This window comes from Grammomys surdaster, unplaced genomic scaffold, assembly GCF_004785775.1.
Source record: "Grammomys surdaster isolate TR1022 unplaced genomic scaffold, NIH_TR_1.0 126133, whole genome shotgun sequence".
Lineage (NCBI taxonomy): Eukaryota > Metazoa > Chordata > Mammalia > Rodentia > Muridae > Grammomys > Grammomys surdaster.
The window spans coordinates 4060974-4081554 of NW_021620941.1; the positions used below are offsets into that span (position 1 = coordinate 4060974).

At 45.8% G+C, this 20581-nt stretch overlaps 1 protein-coding gene and 1 long non-coding RNA gene across 8 annotated transcripts in view; one reads left to right on the forward strand and one right to left on the reverse strand.

The window, feature by feature from the left end:
• Positions 1-895: 895 nt before the first annotated feature.
• LOC114612209 lies at positions 896-12216 on the reverse strand. Of its 4 annotated transcripts, XR_003709946.1 has the most exons (5): positions 12103-12209; positions 2984-3137; positions 2448-2672; positions 1989-2138; positions 896-1786 (listed from the first exon to the last, which is right to left on the reverse strand). It is a non-coding gene; the product is annotated as an uncharacterized LOC114612209 (long non-coding RNA). The 4 variants fall into 4 exon arrangements; XR_003709949.1 differs by lacking the exon at positions 896-1786 and having other exon boundaries at positions 1818-2138; positions 2448-2635; XR_003709947.1 differs by lacking the exons at positions 896-1786; positions 12103-12209 and adding an exon at positions 11874-11936 and having other exon boundaries at positions 1819-2138.
• A 51-nt stretch (positions 12217-12267) lies between these two features.
• Kyat1 (kynurenine aminotransferase 1) overlaps positions 12268-20581 on the forward strand; it is a 28550-nt gene continuing 20236 nt past the window's right edge. Inside the window, exon 1 of one of the 4 annotated variants that reach the window (XM_028756900.1) lies at positions 12268-12469. The gene's annotated coding sequence lies outside the window, so the exon portion shown is untranslated. The remainder of the gene's footprint in view (positions 12470-20581) is intronic. The other 3 variants (XM_028756902.1, XM_028756901.1, XM_028756903.1) reach the window with 3 other exon arrangements.

Genomic DNA, 20581 nt, shown 5'->3' on the forward strand with positions numbered 1-20581 from the left:
CCCTCAGAAAGAACTCAGAGATGTACACTGTTAGTAATGACCACCCCTCAGAAAGAACTCAGAGATGTACATTGTTAGTAAAGTTAGGTTAAATGTTTTTGCTAATGGCTTTGACTAGAAAATCTTGGGGACAGAAAGCCACAATTTTGATAATAAAGCAAGGACTTTTTTGAGGTCGGGGAACAAGAACAATGGCAGCCCGACTGACTAGTACTCGCTGACGTGCCTTTCTTGCTAAGGCTGGGCTGCCGGTCAAGGTGATGATTAGTGTCTTGAACCCATTTTTGCCCTCAGTTTCCTGATAGAATTTAATAAAAAATTATTAATGAGTAAGTGTGTACCCTGAGTATATAAAGTAGAAATGACTATTGTACTTTACATATATATATACATATATATGTTTAGATTTATGATTCTTTTAAGATTTTTTATAAGATAAATAATAAAATGAAGCCAGGCAGTGTGGCACACGCCTTTTATCCCAGCACTTGGGAGGCAGAGGCAGGTGGATTTCTGAGTTCGAGGCCAGCCTGGTCTACAGAGTGAGTTCCAGGACAGCCAGGGCTATACAGAGAAACCCTGTCTGAAAAAAAAGAAACAAAAAAAACAAAAAACAAAGACAAACAAAACAATAAAATGATTGATCCTTTCTTTGTAATCAGAAATTGCAGCCTGCCAGTAAGAGAAACTGGCTGAGAAGAATATCTTTCTTGCTTACACCATTTACACTTTGTTAATCTATAACGTTGCTTAGGCACGAATGTATGTGGATTCTTGGAAATAATTTGTTTTTCACATGTAATATGTAAAACATTATTCATGTAAGGGTGTTGGGAACATGGTGCTTTTTTTTTTTTTTACAAATACTTATTTTAATCATTCAATTGACAAAAGATAGAATGTAACCACATTGTAATTTTTATTTTGCTTGAAGGATTTTACTGGGATATATAAGCTGTAGGAGGAAAAATAAAGTTGTTGGAGCTCATTGGAGCCTTGCTTCATCCACCAAGTGTGTGCGCGCGCGTGTGCGTGTGTTCTTCCCCTTTTCGCTGGCCCCAGAGAATTAGGTTTTGCTCCATCAGAGAAAAGTCTGCTGAGTGACTAATCACCAGCCTCACACCACTCCTCAGTGACCTGCTGGAGCTGGCTTTGGCACATGTTGCACACTTTGAGTGTTGTGCACATTTGTCAACAGGGACAAAGGCCACTGCCATGAGATCAATGTCATGGGTTTGTAGTAAAGGTCACATGGCAGTCTCTGGACAGGTCAGCTTTGGGTTTGGAGCCTGGGGTGAGCACTGTAAGTGCCTTTCCTACAGGATTGCATTCTCAAAACATCCTAAAGGGAGGTAGGCGCCAAGCTTAAGCTCTAGAAAGATGAGGAAAAGCTGGGCTTGCTGGCACAAGTTCTAATCCCAGCACAGGGAGGCTGAAGCAAGAGGACCTCTGTGAGTGGGGTCAGCTCAATAAACAAACAAACAAACAAATAACTATGACAACCTAAAGATCCTTTTTGGAAAAAAAAAAAAAAAAGATGTTTAATGTGAATTTCAGAGAAGTCCAGAGCTGGTAACTGAGCATGTGTCAACTGTAACTCTTCCTAGGTCTGACTAGACACCAAGACTGAAATTGTGAACTTCCTGACTTGGGTCCCCTTTCCAAGTGCAGCAAAAGTCCCTGGCCTCCACACATGCAAGCCATCAAGTGCTCATGAGGCTTCCTGCCTTGCCAGCTTCTTGCACTCACGACATGGAGGCCCATGCATCCGAAGCTCCGAGAAGCCCTGCAGCACAAGAAGACACTGTAAGTCAGTGAGGTGGCACGTGCCTGGAATCCTGGCACATAGACGTTGAGTGGGAAGCTAGATCCAGGCCACCCTGAGCTTCATGGGGAGACCCTGCCTGTCTCACCAAACGGAAAAGAACAAACAGTAACAAAACTATCTTACCAGAACTTTCTGACCAGCATGAGCAGAGGCTGCTTACCTGTGTGTCAACAGCAGCAATTTCAGTAACATGGCGCACTGATTAGGGTTGAGGGGAGGGAAATAAAACTGTTTCTAGGTTTCAAAGCCCTAGACTGAAAGCACAGCCAACAGATGCTACTCCGATGCCTGGTGCATTGTAGAACATCATCTGTCACAGCATGGGACAGAAAAGACAGTGAGGCTGAGTGACCCTTACCCCTAGATGACTGCTCTCTAGCAGCATGTTGGTGTTCTTGCTGAGACTGCCCCCCTCTCCCCCCCCGCCCGCCATCTCTCCTAGGTCCTGACATCTCCCTCAACCCCATGGATATTGTGACACTGGAAGACAGCTAGAGCTGCTCTCAGCAGGTCCATGTGGGACTCTGAGGTACCAGCATCCAACTAGTGCTAACAAAAGTGCTGTCTGAGCCTGTATAGGGTAACAGAAACTACTGGGCATGATGCCTGCCCCACACACCTTGGCTGTCATGAGGAGTCCCCCATGGCAAATTCTGCAGTCTTGAAGCCAGACCCTGCTGGGGATCCAGGGACCAAAAGACCAAAGTGGTCAGAGGAGGTTTCTGGAGGAGTAAGTAGCCATGAGTGAGTGTTCTTGTGGCAGGAACAGTGTTGAGAGGGATCCAAGCAGGAAGCATAGGGTGTTTCCTGGTAGGAGACAGAGGTGCCATCCTGAGAATGCTAGCTATGGAGGAGAGAAGGGACAAGAGAGGAGTATCAGGGAGGATACAAGGACTTCCACTTAAAATCAAGGACACACTCTCCAGAGTGAACAAATGCTTAGTGAGACACTGCACAGGAGGCAGTCTACTTGTCACTTCACCCAGACAGAAGTGTAGATCCCACTGTAGACTTGGGAGGGACAACAAAAGCAGCCTGAGGGGAGTGTGGTCCAGCCATGGAGAAACCCAAAGTACTGCCAGGAGGTCACCATGAATGGGATGACAACTGCTGGGACCAGGATGGATCTAAGAGGGATCTTAGAATATGTCATACCTGGGGGTTTCAGTTTGTGCCTGAAGGTCAGTACAAGCACACAGATGCCAACATGGGTGTCCAGCAGTAAAGCACTTAGAGCCAGAAAGGTACAGAGTCTGTCCAGGACACTTTTGCACTGTCTCCTCAGCCAGGATCCAGACACCTGCTGAAGCTGTGCAATCATGGTAGAAGAGCCAAAAGTGAGGCTGCAGTTTCGCTTGCTCCTCTGGTACCCCACTTCCGGAAGTGTACCTCAGGCAACCCTGTCCATGCATCCATGGGTACCTTCTCCTCAGGACTACCATGGAGCTCTTTCTGTCCTAACAATGGTCAGTCTGCAGCTTCTGTTCCTGATGTCTGTCTCCTCTCAGACTGCGGTGCTGAGGAGGCCAGGGACACATTTCCTAGCATACAACCAAGGCAGGGCATTATGACGGCAAGTGAGTGAGCCCAGGGATGGAGAGGTGGTGAGTTAGGCTCTGGGAACCCACATGTATCCCATCTAGGTCCCTCTGTGGTCTTTGCCAAATAGGCTGTGCCTCACGGTCCCCGCACAAAACCCGCAATCACTTTTGTTTACTCCCTTGAAGCTCCTTCAAGCAGCAAGTAAAAAACCCAGCCACATGCCCAGACTCCTGACCCACCAATCCCCAGAAGGCCCCATTTTCTACAAAGGCCACTGAAATGTAAGGAAAGGGCTCCGTAACAGGTGTCCTCAGCAGATAAAAACCATGGGGGAGGTGGCGGGTCACAAACGTTTCTTGGTCTCCTGCCTCGTGCTCTACAGACCCTGGGAGACAAGAGGATCCAGAGTCACCACCCAAAACCCAAACAAGCTATAGGACCAGGAAGACAGGAAGTCAAGCCACCTCAGTATCTCCTTAGGACACTACCCTCCAGTCCTTGCTTCTCCTGGACTGCCACAGGAGAACTTAACCTTCACCGAGTGTGTGTCCGGATCACTTCCACTGTCCAGAGCCTCGGAATACACTCTTATCCTCCTTCCCCAGCACAAGAAGCAGACCTCCTCCCCTTCCACCAATGCGGTCTGCTAGTCTGTTGTTGGGAGCCGACTCTTAGCCGAAAGTGGCTATCATCTTTACAGCCATCTCGAGCCATATACCCTGACAAGAGACTTGTTTCAACAGCCTGCAATAGCTGAGCGCACTCTGATAAACATCTTGTTACACTGTTTAGTGCCCCCAGCTGCAAGGTGCTCCTGGTATCCATGGCTACAAGGCACGTGACATAGTGGCTTCAGTTGAGATTGTCCACGAGGGCAAGTCACGTGGTAAAGGGTATAAATACCCAGGATTTCCCTTCTATAGAAGTAGTAGGAAGTAGGAAGTAAAGAAGGGAAGAGGTAGGAGGAGGTAGAAAGTAGGAGGTAGAGGTAAGAGGTAGAAGGTAGGAGGTAGAAGTGAGAAAGTGAGAGGTGTCAGGAGACTGAAGGAGTGAGAATATAGAAGAAGAGAGGAGAATAAAGAAGAGACTTGAAGAGACTCCACCGGACTCTGTCTTGTATCTATCTTTTGCGTCTCTCACCCCTTTTTTCCCCTTCCTCCGTCCCCACTCTCTCTCTTGCTAGACCCTGGCCTGCGGACCAGAGCAGCAGAACCGCCGGCCTTTACAAAGTAACAGAACCTGAAGGCCGTTACAAAAGAAACGGCAGTTACAAAGTGGCGCCCAGATATGCGGCAGCAAGAACCAGAGACCCAGTGAGGGAAGTTACTGGAAGGAGGATTGACTGAAAATTCAGAGGTGAAACAGAGGTGATTGCCACAGGAAACTGCCGTGTGGAGACCAGTAAGTCATAGTAATAATGGGGCAAGAAATAAGTCAGCCTGAACTCAACTCTCTGTTTTTGTTCTGTTGCTTGCTGTTTACGTGTATCAATTGTCTGCTTTTGTTTCCCTGTTTAAATGTTGCTTTTCATGTCCAAAAGAAAAAGAAACACATAGAATCCAAAATAGGACCAAAGGTTGAAGTAATTTGTCAGAGCCAGATTGTGCTGACCTAGAGGAAGAGGCAGCCAAATATTTTGATCCTGAATGGTCTTCTTCCCGAAGGCCCCCTCCCTGTGCTCCTCCACCTCCAGACACTCCTGCTATGGAGATGGTGGTTGAAGATCACAGAAAGGAGATGCAGGACAAAATTTCTTTTCTTAAACAACAAATTTCTCTCCTTAAAGAACAAATAGAGTTAGAGGAAGAGTATCAGGACTTAATTAATCAGATACAAAAATTAAAGACAGGGAAGAGGTCTCAAGAGGACAAAGAAAATTCCTCAGGTCCTCGAGTTCCTCAACCTGGAGTCCAAAGGCAACCCCTGTCCTCTGGTTTCAGTTCAGCCACAGATCAACCAGAGGAGGGAGAGGTTAAGGTTTTCCCTGTATCAGAGACTAGAGACGCTCAAGGAGTTGCCTGGAGACATCACACAGGGTTTAACTTTCAAATTATTAAAGAATTAAAAAATTCAGTGTCACAATATGGTGCCACTGCTCCCTTTACTCTTGCAATCTTAGAATCTGTTGCAGAGGAGTGGCTGACTCCTGGTGATTGGGATACTCTAGTGAGAGCAGTTCTTAGTGGTGGTGACTATCTTATTTGGAAATCAGAGTATCATGAGAATTGTAAAGAGACAGCTAGGAGAAACATTCAGGCAGGTAATGGTTGGTCCTTTGATGCCTTAGTAGGAGAAGGGCAATTTGCTTCTAGTGATAACCAGATGCAATATGACCCAGACTTATTTGCTCAAATTCAAAATGCGGCCATAAAGGCTTGGCGCAAACTCCCGGTAAAGGGAGACCCTGGTACATCTTTGACCTCAGTCAGACAAGGGCCTGATGAACGATTTTCTGATTTTGTTCATCGGTTAATGACAACAGCAGGGAGGATTTTTGGTAATGTAGAGGCAGGTGCAGATTATGTGAAACAACTTGCATATGAAAATGCCAATTCTGCCTGCCAAGCAGCCATTAGACCCTATAGGAAAAAGACAGATCTTACTGGGTATATCAGACTCTGTTCTGATATAGGGCCCTCCTACCAACAGGGCTTAGCTATGGCAGCTGCCATGCAAGGACAATCAGTAAGAGACTTTTTGGCAAGTAGAGACAAAAAGGCCTGTTTTAAATGTGACAAGCCTGGACACTTTTCAAAATATTGCAAAGCAGAAAATGAGTTAACCCAGAGACAGCCCAGAAAACAGCCTGGGCTATGCCCACGTTGCAAACGTGGAAGGCATTGGGCTAGTGAATGTAGGTCCAAGACAGATGCACAAGGAAACACCCTTTCCTATAATCAGGGAAACGGGAACAGGGGCCAGCCCCAGGCCCCGAACCAATACAAGCCAAAACAGGCTTACGGGGCAGTCAGTTTCATACCGACAAACAACAACCCCTTTCAGAACTTAGTCGAACAACACCAGGAAGTGCAGGGCTGGACCTCAGTTCTGCCACCCACACAGTATTAACCCCAGAAATGGGACCTCAGGCCTTACCCACTGGAGTGTTTGGACCACTCTATCCAAATGTGTTTGGCCTGATAGTGGGGAGAAGCAGTGCTACTATACAAGGACTACAAATTTTTCCTGGAGTTATAGACAATGATTATCAAGGTGAGATTAAGGTAATGGCCAAGGCAATACAGAATATAGTCACTATTCCTACAGGAAGGAGGATAGCTCAACTATTGTCACTTCCATTGATTCCTACTAATCACAAGTATAAGAGTCCTAAGAGAGGGGATCAGGGCTTTGGTTCCTCTGATGCATACTGGGTACAGCCTATTATTAAACAAAAACCTATGATGACAATATTGCTCGACAGGAAGGCATTCCGAGGCTTGGTTGATACAAGAGCTGATGTGACAATCATCAAACAAAGTGATTGGCCCGCCACCTGGCCTCTGATCCCAACTTTAACCAATTTAAGGGGTATTGGCCAAAGCCAAAATCCACAGCAAAGTTCTAAGGTGCTGACATGGAAAGATAAAGAAGGAAATACAGGCAATATACAACCCTATGTCATCCCGGGCCTTCCCATTAATCTCTGGGGCAGAGATCTATTATCCCAGTTGGGATTGATTATGTGCAGCCCTAATGAAGTAATCACAGCTCAAATGATAAACTCTGGATTTTCCACAGGGAAAGGATTAGGGAAAAGTAAAGATGAGATTATTCATCCTATTGAGATCCATGATAATTCTGGAAAAAGAGGCTTGGGGTATTTTTGATGGGGACTATTGATTCAGCTGCACCCCTAGGGCGTTGTGCCGATCCCATTACCTGGAAGGGGGACTCGCCTGTCTGGGTGGATCAGTGGTCCCTAACCACCGAAAAGTTACAAGCTGCTCAATTGCTAGTGCAGGAGCAATTACAGGCAGGACATTTAGAAGAGAGTAACTCTCCCTGGAATACCCCAATATTTGTTATTAAGAAAAGGTCAGGAAAGTGGAGATTGTTGCAAGACTTGAGGGCGGTAATGCAACCATGATTCTGATGGGAGCCTTACAACCTGGGCTGCCCACACCAGTGGCCATACCTTTAGGCTATTATAAAATAGTTATAGATTTAAAAGACTGTTTCTTTACTATCCCTTTGCATCCTAATGATAGAAAGCGCTTTGCTTTTAGTGTTCCCGCTATAAACTTTAAAGAACCTATGAAAAGATATCAATGGAAGGTCTTGCCTCAGGGTATGGCTAACAGTCCTACCTTGTGCCAAAAGTTTGTGGCTTCCGCCATAGAGGGTGTTAGAACCATGTGGAAGCAAATCTACATAATTCATTTCATGGATGATATTTTAATAGCAGTAAAAGATGAAAAACAGGTACTCCAGTGCTTTGATGATCTTAAAACAGCTTTACAGACTGCAGGGTTACAAATAGCACCAGAAAAGGTACAATTACAAGATCCATATACTTATTTAGGATTTCAGATTAATGGTCCACGTATTATTAACAGTAAGGCCACCTTGAGGACTGATTCCCTTAAGACACTTAATGATTTTCAAAAACTGTTGGGAGACATTAATTGGCTACGACCATATTTGAAACTTACGACAGGAGAGTTGAAACCTTTGTTTGACATTCTCAAAGGAGATTCTGACCCTAAGTCTGGCAGGGTTCTAACACAGGAGGGTAAAAAAGCCTTACAGAAGGTTGAGAGTGCTATTTCATCTCAATTTGTAACTCATATTAATTATTCTAAGCCTTTATATTTTCTTATTTTTAACACTAAATTAACTCCTACTGCAGTTTTTTGGCAGACTGCACCTATATTATGGGTTCATCTTCCCTCATCCCCTAAAAAAGTTCTTTATCCATACTATGCAGCTGTAGCAGATATGATTATATTAGACAGAGATAACAGTCGAAAATATTTTGGAAAAGACCCTGATGTCATAGTACAACCATATACAAGACATCAGGTTAATTGGCTTATACAGAGTTCTGAAGTTTGGCCTATAGCATGTGCTTCATTTACTGGTCAACTAGATAACCATTATCCGCCAGACAAATTAGTTCAATTTTGTAATCGCCATGCATTTGATTTTCCATCTCGTACTGCACATGCACCTATAAAAGAAGCATTGCTAGTTTTCACTGATGGTTCCTCATCAGGAACAGCTGCTTATGCCTTTAAAGATCAAGTAATTTCCTTTGCTACATCATCTGTGTCAGCTCAATTGGTTGAATTACATGCTGTTATTGCTGTGTTTCAAGCATTTCCAAATCAAACCATTAATATTTACACAGATAGCTCATATATAGCTCAATCTATTCCTCTGCTAGAAACTGCTGCACAAATAAAGCATTCCTCAGAAGCAGCCGATTTGTTTTTACAGTGCCAACAATTAATTTTAAGAAGAAAGTGTAAATTCTTTATAAGACACCTGAGAGCCCACACTGGGCTACCAGGTCCTCTCACTGAAGGAAACACCAAGACAGATCTAGCCACTCATGTAGCCACAGTGACTTTATCAGATCCGCCATCTAACTTGGATCAGGCCATAAAGGCTCATGAATTACATCACCTAAATTCTAAAACTTTAAAAGTCATGTTTAAAATTACCAGGGAACAAGCTAGACAAATTGTCAAACAATGTCAATCGTGTGTTACATGTCTACCAGTTCCTCATTTGGGTGTGAATCCAAAGGGACTAATACCAAACAGTCTCTGACAAATAGATATTACCCATTATAATGAATTTGGTAATCAAAAATATATACATGTATGTATAGATACATACAGTGGTTTCATTTACGCGACATTACAAACTGGAGAAGCAAGCAAACATGTGATCAACCATATGCTTGCTACAATTGCTGTATTGGGTGTGCCAAAACAGATCAAGACTGACAATGGCCCAGGTTATACAAGCTCCAGTTTTCACAAATTTTGTGAAAAATTGGGAATACTACATAAAACAGGTATTCCATATAATCCACAGGGCCAAGGTATGGTAGAAAGGGCACATCAAACTATTAAATGTCAATTTGAAAAAATTAAAAATGGGGAATGGTATCCTACCAAGGGATCCCCTAGGAATATCCTTCATCACACGCTCTTTATTTTAAATTTTTTAACTTTGGATTCTGAAGGAAAATCTGCTGCAGATAGATTCTGGCATCCTAATACTAAAAAGAATTTTGCAACAGTCCTCTGGAAAGACCCATTAACTGGAACCTGGAATGGGCCAGATCCAGTGCTTATCTGGGGAAGAGGATCTGTCTGCATATATTCCCAAACGGCAGATGCTGCACGATGGCTGCCAGAGAGACTGATCAAACAAATAGACAATAATAACAAATCCAGGGAGGAGAAACCCCCTGAGAAGCGTATTTTTCCTTTACAGGAAACATGAAGATGCTTCACTGGAGCGAATCAACCAGTATACCTGACTTGGGAAGTTCTCAGTGCGGAAGAAGACATCACCACCCGCACCTCCAGGGTGGCTCTTCTCAATGTGGAAGAAGACATCACCACCCACGTCTCCAGGGTGGCTCTATTAGACTCTTGGTTCCCTGATTTATGATTTAGTGGTACATTGTTTAAACCCAAGAGAGAATCCATTACCATAGTTACTATAGTTGTGTTTTAGGTTTGAGATTGATTGGGACAGGAATAGAGATTTTCTTACTTGTTTTGTTAAGATCAAAGCTATGATCAGTTCTGTACTTATATAGATTAGATTTAGAAAATAGTGTTATAGAATAGAAGAGGCTTATATTTTTTACTCCTCCAACAGAAGAAGTTATGTACTACCCTTAAAAAGAGTGTTGCATTTGCGCTAACCATTCAGGCATTGCTAAGTCTCTTGTCTCTCGGGTTCATGCTGCTCAACAAACTGATGGCTTTTGTACTACAACAGATAGACGTTACACAAATGAAACCCATACAGGTCCATTATTACAGGCTGGAAGTAGGGGACTAAAACCTCTGTCATCAAGACTGACGAGGATTAACCCTTAACTTACGCGCTAAGCCGGATAGTCAATGACGGGTAAGAGAACACCTCAAGACCCTTGCCCCTAACTGGGAGGCCTCACCATCCTAAGACAGGAGCTCAACCAATGGCTGTTGAGTATCCAGAGACGGGAAAGGGAGGCTGGGGTCTTTTGTTCCAACCTAAGGCAGGCACGGTTTCCGTAAGTTTTCCCAGCCTTCCCTTTTGAAAACAAATTTAAAAAGGGGGACCTGTTGGGAGCCGACTCTTAGCCGAAAGTGGCTATCATCTTTACAGCCATCTCGAGCCATATACCCTGACAAGAGACTTGTTTCAACATTGTTTAAACCCAAGAGAGAATCCATTACCATAGTTACTATAGTTGTGTTTTAGGTTTGAGATTGATTGGGACAGGAATAGAGATTTTCTTACTTGTTTTGTTAAGATCAAAGCTATGATCAGTTCTGTACTTATATAGATTAGATTTAGAAAATAGTGTTATAGAAGAGGCTTATACTTTTTACTTTTTGCAATAGCTGAGCGCACTCTGATAAACATCTTGTTACACTGTTTAGTGCCCCCAGCTGCAAGGTGCTCCTGGTATCCATGGCTACAAGGCACGTGACGTAGTGGCTTCAGTTGAGATTGTCCACGAGGGCAAGTCACGTGGTAAAGGGTATAAATACCCAGGATTTCCCTTCTATAGAAATGGTAGGAAGTAAGAAGTAAAGAAGGGAAGAGGTAGTAGGAAGTAAAAAATAAAGAAGAGAAGAGGTAGGAGGAGGTAGAAAGTAGGAGGTAGAGATAAGAGGTAGAAGGTAGGAGGTAGAAGTGAAAAAGTGAGAGGTGTCAGGAGACTGAAGGAGTGAGAATATAGAAGAAGAGAGGAGAATAAAGAAGAGACTTGAAGAGACTCCACCGGACTCTGTCTTGTATCTATCTTTTGCGTCTCTCGCCCCTTTTTTCCCCTTCCTCTGTCCCCACTCTCTCTCTTGCTAGACCCTGGCCTGCGGACCGGAGCAGCAGAACCGGCCGGCCTTTACAAAGTAGCAGAACCTGACGGCCGTTACAAAAGAAACGCCAGTTACAGTCTGTCTGCTCCAGAGAGCAGAACGCAGGCAGCAGGTGTTGAAGGTATCTCTGCCACCTTTCCAAGGTTTTTGAAACTTTCCGGTCCTCCATTCTCTCCTTCGCAATTTACCTTCCAATTTCATTGTCCCCTGGCTTCCCACGCTGTGTTCCTTCAGCCTGGGGGCATCATTGCTGACCTCTAGTTCTCCCAACCTCACCTTCCTATATCTGTCACTCCTGCCCAATGAATGCATGCGACAGGGGCTAAACCAATTGGAGAATTGGTCTTTCCAGCCTGAGATTCCAAAGACCAATTCTCCCGCTCCCGAGGCCGGGAACAGTCCTGCAGAAGAGAAAGAGGGAGGGGTTCAAGGAAAGAGATCCGCACCAAGTACTGAGGGAGCGCGCTGGCGAGCTGTTCAGAGAACGACGGGGTGGAACCTCTGGGAAGGGGGCGCGTGCGCGGAGGGGCGCGGATCTGCGGGGACCAGCGCGGCAAGTGCAACCTGGGGACCGCGGCGGAAACTGCAGTGAGAAACGCGCGAGGAGGCCGGGCGCCCGTGATTGGATTCAGTGAGGTGACAGCGCGCGTCTCTTTCCATACTCGACCCACTCACCGAGGCCTGCCGCTCTCGGACGCCACGCAGGCAGCCCTAGTCCTGGGTCTGGCTACCCACAGCCAGTCGCGCCGTGCGTCTTTGGCGCCTCGTTTTGTTTAGCTGTCAAGGTACCGCTTCTTAAGTCTCCGCCCCGGAAGTGATGTCACCGAGCGCAAAAGGAGGGGGGGCCCTAAGCTGTCCGGGTGTCTTTAAAGGGAACACAGAGCTTTGCTCCGCTTCTGACAGTGCTCTTGAGCCAAGTAGCATCTGGGCGGAAGTAGCCTATCTAGGGCTCGGCCTCTTTAAAGGAACAGAGAGTTCTGCAACCTTGGAAATACTTTTGGGGTCGCTGGCTATTGAACGGGGCAATTGTTCGCTGAAGCAGGTCAGTTCCTGGTTGTCTTGCGAGGTTTCACTTAGATCGTGTGTTGAACCTGGCTGGTTTCCGAGAGTGCTGTAGCTCTTTGATGCATGTGCTTCTGTTTGTATGTGATGTGTAGCTTCTCTGAAAGAAGAGTCTGTCCCCTGAGAAAAACGCGCCCGCGGTCATGGCAGCTCTGCTGCTTCAGCCACCGGACTAGTTAGGCTAGCTCTCTCTGCACCCACGTCCACTCTCCGAAGGTAGTCCTGGCCAAAAAGATGCAGACTGCGCTAACGGAGAATTGCCGACAGAACTATCCCCAATAGTCTCTGTGGGTCCTTCTGGGTTCTGTCGGTTCCCGGGCTGCACGGCATTTGGATTCAAGTACTAGTGTGGAATAACTTCCAAGATAACTTAGGTTAAAAAAAATTAAGGACAGAAAGAATAGCCTTCAGTCCTACTGCTGTTGCTGTTCGCATGCATGCCAACTTTTTGTTAATGTGTACACATTGTTAACTGGTTGACTGGCACAAGGAAACAGAGGTTCTGGGTACCTGACAAGGCAAGGAAATGAACTACTGTGTGCATTCTTCTACTACTGTGTTGATTCTTCGAAAGAAAAGGATGAAATCATCTGCTGAGCCAATGCCTAAGTTTGAGTCTCCTCCTAGAGGTCTTCTTGCTTCCCTTTAGTAAAGGAGGTGCCAGGCTAGGGGAAGTTAGGTGATTTAGTTACTGTATCACAACCAGCATAGGGAGAAGCTGGAAAGTTGAGTATAGAGGGTTTTAGCCTGCTTTGGTCAGATATTCAAAACCCATGTTCTACCAAGCGTAGTACAGACATGCCACATGACCTGTAGGGAAAATGGGACTGACAGGAGGACTAGCTGAAGGAAAGGGTGAATGAAAGAGAATAGTGACAGCCTGGGATGCAGTCCAAGGCTCACTGTCCTTCTCCATAAACCTGGATGGAGCATCATCCATGACCAAATGTGACCACAATGGTGGCCCCACGGGTTCACCTTTTTATGCACATCGGTCCTGTTTACCGATGGATGAGGCATGGAATTTGGGAAAGGATTCTCACAGATCCTCACTCTCCTCCCATCCGCAGGAGGCTCTGAAGACACCCGGTCTCTCCCGCTGCTCCCTGAGAGCCTTAGCACTGACTTTTGGATCTCCTGTGTAGTGAACTAGGAGGGGCTAAGGCTCTCACAGCGAACAGGACATTTACTGTTTCCACCCTGTGTTTCTGTGAGAGCAATGGACAATTTGGCAGTCAGTTCCTGTATCCAAAACCTTTGCATAGAACAAGGAACCAGGCTGGGTGGAGTCAGGGGGGAAATTCTCCAAGATTGTGACAGAGAAGAGTGTAGAATGCTAGCCCAGCCTTCCCTGAGGGTCCTAAGTGGCTGGCGAAGTGCAAATTGTTAGAGCTGACCAGTTGCAGACCTCTAGTCTAGTTTCTATGATACCGTTCTTTATAGCTAAGCCTCAACTCCTCAGTCTCCACTTTACTTCAGTAACCTCAAGACCTGACTCCCGATTGCTAATCCAGATGAGCAACAGAAGACCAATGACACGTTCTTTACCTTGCCCACCAGCACAGACCTGGCTCTGTCCCCAAAGCAGCAGTCCCCTTGATGCAAATAAAGGTGTCACACATCAGGACAAGAGGCTTTGTCTTCCTGTTTTGTTTTGCTTTTTTACTGGCTGAGTTCTCAAATTGCCAAGGAAAGGGACACCTAGCTATTAAGAAAGGGCTTGACCCTGTCTCTGTGGCCAAGAGGCTAAATCACTTCAGCTTAGCAGGAAAGGGCTGGTTCCAGCAGATAGTGGGCCCCACACTCCCGGAGCTTGCAGGCAGCTCCTGTACATTGCTGGGACTCTGCTTTCGGGTAAATCCTTTCCCTGCTCCAACCCTCATCTCCCCTACCTAGAAAATTAGTGGACTGTTCTCCAAGGTTCCTGCTGGCCCCCTCCCTCTCTGTTATATATCTCCAAGGAATAAGAGTTCAGGTTTGGTTCAGCATCTTACGAAGGGAACAAGGAACAAATTGCCTGATATTTGTCACATCTGAGCTTGCCACCAATACCTGTGGGCTGGGAACCTTCAGTCAGAGCTACAGAAGCCACTTCTTAGTCCTCAGCCCATTCCAAGGTCAGGGGTCCTGGGCCTCTGTCTTGTGTGGCTTAGCTGTTAGACTAGCATTTCTCTTGGGGGATATTTATATTATGGAAGCTCTTACAAAGGTTACTGCTCGCTCTCTTACTCTCTTACTCTCTAGCCTCTAGCTTCTCTCTGTCCCCTCGCCCTTCCTTCCCTTCCCTTCCCCCTCACTCCACGTGGTCATGGCCGGCCTCCACTTCTCCTCTCTCTCTCCTCTTTCTCCACCATCTTCTCTCGTTTCTCTCCCTACCTTTGCCCTCTGCCCTGAATAAACCCCCTTCCCTTTGGAAAAAAAAAAAAAAAGGTTACTGCTTAAAAAGATGGGAGGGGGGCTGGATTCATTATTGAACAAGAAACTTTTATGGGGATGTTTTGTGTCATTAAATAGATTTTTTTAAAGAGATTTTTTACCTTTAATAGTGTGTGTGTGTGTGTGTGTGTGTGTGTGTGTGTGTGTGTACGTGTAAACGTGTACATAACTACAGGTGCCTGTGGAGGCCAGAGGCATCAAGTCTCCATGAAAGCTGGAGTTACATCCAGTTTTTCTTTTCTTTTGTTTTTTTTTTTTTTTTTAGATTTATTTATTTGTTTTATGCATATGAGGACACCACCATTGCTCTCTTCAGACACACCAGAAGAGGGCACCAGACCCCAGTTACAGATGGTTGTGAGCCACCATGTGGTTGCTGGGAATTGAACTCAGGAGAAGAGCAGTCGGTGCTCTTAACTGCTGAACCATCTCTCCAGCCCCAAGTTACAGGCAGTTGTGAGCTACCTGGTTTGGGTGCTGGCAATCAAATTTAGGTCTTCTTTAAAAGCAGAATGGCTCTTAACCACTAACTATCTTCGATAGTTCTGCAAAATAGGTTTTTGTGGAAAGCTTGTAGGTTTCAGTGGTAACTGGTCCCTGGTTAACTGCAGGTTACTGCCTGCATACAAGGACCATGGCATGACCCGGGTTAGACTATCGGTTTGCTTGGTATATGTGTGGTGCTGAGAATCATGTTCACACTCTTGTACCTGTTGTACTGATTCTCTATCACTCTATAGATGGGTAAACTGAGTCACGGCTGTGCCTTAAGAACCCATGCTCCATACCCAGGGCAGTAGTGGAGTTGGGACCGTTTCATCTAAGACCAAGCTTCAGTTTTTTTCTCCTTGTCATGGAATGGGGACAGGTCTCAACCAAGCTTCTCCTGCCCCAATTCAGTGGGCACCATGGTTAGTGTTGTGTCAGTGAGCAGCCATCTCCTGGCAGTCTGAGCTGAGCAGGGAAAATGTAAACATTTTTCAAGGGACCAGAGCCCTTGCCTGGAACAAATGACTTTGCCTTGGATACCATGTCTCCATGGAGATCAGACTGACCTCAGACTCACAGAGATCTCCCTGCCTCTGCCCACTGAGATTAAAGTCATGGACCACAGTACCTGGTGGCTTAAAAAAAAAAAAAAAAAAGAAAGGTGTACAGTTATTTTGCCTAATGCATGTCTGTTCATGTGTGTGGAGTACCTGTGTAAGCCAGAAGAGGGTGTTGGATCCCTAGGGCTGGGTTACAGGTGGTTGTAAGCCACCATGTTGCTGCTGGGAGTGAAACCTGAATCCTGTGACAGAATAACCACTGAGCTGTCTTGAGCCCCACCACTTTCTTTATTATTTATTTAATCTTGGCTTTTCCAGACAAGGTTTCTCTGTGTAGCCCTGGCTGTCCTGCAACTTGCTTGCAGATCAGGCTGGCCTCAAAACCAGAGATCCATTTGCCTCTGCCTCTGAAGGGCTGAGATTAAAGGTGTGCAGCACCACCACCTAGCAATAGGTAGAGTTGTTTTGTTTTGTTATTTTGGCATGTAAAGAGACTATTCTCTGTTAATCCTTTAAAAAAAAAGAAAGGAAAGAAAGAAAGAAAAAAGAAAGAAAGGAAAAGAAAAGAAAAAGGGAACATGGAAGCTACAGACTCAGGACTTAGCCATCTCCTGGGGCCAGCCTGCGGTGGCTCTATACTTTGTCTAGAGTAAACACAGCCTACTGGACAAGAATGTACAGTGGGGTCAGTAGCCATGGCACAGCTAGCATCAGCACCAGGTTGTTGAAGCATGCCAGGTGGCCAAGGCCATCCATAAGCTTTCATAACGTGAGGCTGGCGGCCATTAGCTATCTAGGTTCAGGGAGGTACCCCTCCGGGATCCCTGCCCTGGTGGAGATGTCACCTTAGTGTACCCAAGCATCTGTGCTGCCCCGTGACAGAGATTCTCTGGTGGGTTATTTGTTTGAGACAGGGTACTTCTGTGTAGCTCTGACTAGCCTAGAACTTGCTATGTAGACCAGGTTATAGAGCTCACAGAGATCTGTATGCTTTGCCTCCCAAGTGCTGGGATTAAAGGTGTATACCACCATGCTTGACTCTATTTTATCTGTCTGTCTGTCTGTCTGTCTGTCTGTCTGTCTGTCTACTTACTTATTTTTAGCTCATCTATGAGTGTTTTGCCTGCATATATGCTTGTCTTAGGGTTTCTGTTGCTACAATTAAGCACCATGACCAAAAATCAAGTTGGGCAGGAAAGGGTTTATTTGGCTTACACTTCCATATCCCTGTTCATCACTGAAGGAAGTCAGAACAGGAACAAACAGTAACCTGGAGCCAGGAACTGATTCAGAGACTCTGGAGAGGTGCTGCTTATTGATTTGTTCCCCAGGGCTTGCTCAGCCTGCTTTCTTCTAGAATCCAGGACTACTACCCACAATGGGCTGGGCCCTACTGCATCAATCACTAATTAAGAAAACATCCAGAAAGAGAGAGAGAGAGAGAGAGAGAGAGAGAGAGAGAGAGAGAGAGAGAGAGAGAGAGAGAGAGAGAGTGATTGAGAGCCCACTTCCAAGGGTGGGGATGGGGAGGGTGGTTTCATGTCTTTAATCCCAGCACTTGGGAGGTAGAGGCAGGTGGATTTCTGAGTTCGAGGCCAGCCTGGTCTACAGAGTGAATTCCGGGACAGACAGGGCTGCACAGAGAAACCCTGTCTTGAAAAACCAAAAAAAGAGAAAGCATCCTGTGGGCCTTCCTATAGCCTGATCAAATTGAGACATTTTCTCCTCTCCTCTACATCTTATATCAAGTTACAATGGAATTAGCCTGAGCAATATCTGTGTACTCTATCCACAGATGCCAGATAAGGACTCCTATTCCCAGGAGCTAGAGTTACAGAAGGTTGTGAGCCTCCATGTAGATGCTGGGAATTGAACTTGAGTCCTCTGGAAAAATAGCCAGTGCTCTTAACTGCTGAGAGATCTCTCCAGCCTCTTATTTTATGTTTTATTCATTTGGGAATTTTGTTTTTTATTTTTTAGACAGTCTTACTTTGTAGTCCTGGCTGTCCTGAAACTCACTCTGTAGACCAGGCTGGCCTCAAACTCAGAGATCCGCCTGCCTCTGCCTCCCAAGTGCTGGGATTAAAGGTGTGCACCACCACCACCCGCCTGCCTCTGCCTCCTGAGTGCTGGGATTAAAGGTGTGCACCATCACCACCCAGTTCATTTTAAAATTTTAAATTTTGACCCTCCTTCCTCTCTCCCTCCCTCTCTCCCTTTCTTCTCTCTCCCTCTCCCTCTTCCTCCCCCTCTCCCCGTGTGTGTGTGTGTGTGTGTGTGTGTGTGTGTGTGTGTGTGTGTATTTAGGTGTGTGCCAGGGAGGCCATGGTATCAGATGCCCTGAAGTACCAAGTGTTTATGAGCCATCTGACATGAGTGCTAGAAACCAAACCTAGGTCCTCTGACAAGACAGCATGTACTACTAAGCTGTGGGCCACCATCCAGGCTCCCTACCCCACTCCACTCCACCCTTTCACCCCACATCCTGTGGTGTTTGCATCCCATCAAATTCTTCATGATTTTGAATAAATGTTCAGACTTATGCCACTGTCACCACAATACAATTGTGACCAATAGTGCCTCAGGCCTGTAGACATCACTTCTCCTTCATAACCCACGATCCTACCCCTAATCCAACCTCAGGCCACCATTCATTTACTTCAAGTCTCTGTGAGTTAAAAGCCTTGCTAAAAATAGAGCCCAGATCCACTCATGCCAGCCAAGTGCTTTACCAGCAACTGTATCAGAAGATGGCTCAGTTGATAAAGGCTTGCTGTATAAGCCTGAAGGTCTGAGTTCAATTTCCAGTGCCAGTGTAAGGAAAACCTGGCACACCTGTAGTACTTCCTGGGAAGGAGGAGACAAGATGGAGGGCTGCTGAGGGATGACACAGTAGGTTAATCTGCTCTCCCCCCACACAGCCACACACTGCTCCTGTGCACACATGAACATACATACAGCTTACAAATCATCCCAGAGAAGCTGGGATTTATAATTGAACAGAACCTCTTCAAATACTCTTCAGCATAATCATAACCATTGGTTATAATAAGCAGACCTCACTGCACTGTTCTGAGAAGAATAAATTGCAGCTGTCCAGAGTTAGTTAAATAACCCTGGCTCTCAAGAACACAGTTCAAATGTCAGTGACCACATAAAGTTAATCACTGATAGTTGCATAACATGAACTTTGTAGTTAGTTCCTCCCCCACAGATTTCAAGGAAGGACAGGTTGTAGAATGACAGGTTGCATAGGAGTGGCAACCAGTCATGTCAGGCCCCTGCTTCCCGTGTCAGGGGCTGATTAGTCACTGTATTTGTTCAGGGACAGGCAGCAAAGCATGCTGTCACCAAGTGATAAAACCAGGGGACCCATGTAGCATTTCACAAAATGGAGTATGAGAAAAGAGAGTTAGCCAGCAGAGACACAAGTGCAGGTAAGCAAGGGACCTGGACATGGGACATTTGCATGGGACTAAGTAGCTGGCCTTAGGAACAGGGGCACTGTAGTGTCCTTGTTGGAAAACTTCCATGTGCAATGAGAGAAACTTGCCCAATGTACACTTACTACACAGAGCTGAGAGGCCCAGAGAAGATATATTTATTCATTTGGTCCAGCTTGGACAGAGGCCAGGCCTGGGACATACCAGTCAAGGGCTCCACTGCTGAGCTGCAGGCCCAACCCTTGTTTGTTTGTTTTGAGACACAGTCTCACTGTGTAGCTTGGGTTGCATCAAAACACCTATGATTCTGGGGCCGGCAAGATAGCTGAGCAGGTTACAGCATCTGCCACAGACTCAGGTGACCTGAGCTTTACCCCAGAACCTCCATGATGGAGGGAGAAAGCTGCCTCCTGAAAGGTATCATCTGACTGCCACACGTGAACTCTCTCTCTTTCTCTCTGTACGTGTGTGTGTGTGTGTGTGTGTGTGTACACAGAGATAATGGATGAAGAAAGAAAGAGAGAGAGAAAGAAAGAAAGAAAGAAAGAAAGAAAGAAAGAAAGAAACAAAGAACATATTTAACAATAAAAACTCATGATTCTCCTGCCACCAACTCCTAAGTACCAAAGTTATAGACTTGTGACACTATGCCTAGCCCTAATCACTGTTTTTAAACCTCAAGTGAGTGCATATGTGCACACACAAGCAGGTTCTGCAATGCCAGGGCTGTTGGAGCTCCTGAAGCTAGAGTTACAACATTTGTGGACCACCTGACATGGGTGGTCGGAGTCAAACTTGGTTTCTCCGGGAGAGCAGCACATGTTCTTCCCTGCAGAGCCGTCTCTCCAGCCTCCCAGCCATCTTTAACTGTACAATTCAATGGTACTTAGTAAACTCGGTGTTGTGTACCTATCAGTTGTATGAACAATAAAAGCCTTTTAATTATCAAAAAAATAATCTCCCAAACAAACCAAATAATCACTTCTTGTCCCCTGTCTACACCTCCTGCTGAGTTGTCACCTCTGTGTTGGTTGGTGCTGGATTCTTCATATGAGAGCAAGCGCGCAGTGGTCCCAAGTGAGTGGTGTCTTGTACTCATGGCACACAGCCATCCACAGCACAGCACACAGGAGTTTATTTCACTGCATGGCTATACTGTGCTTT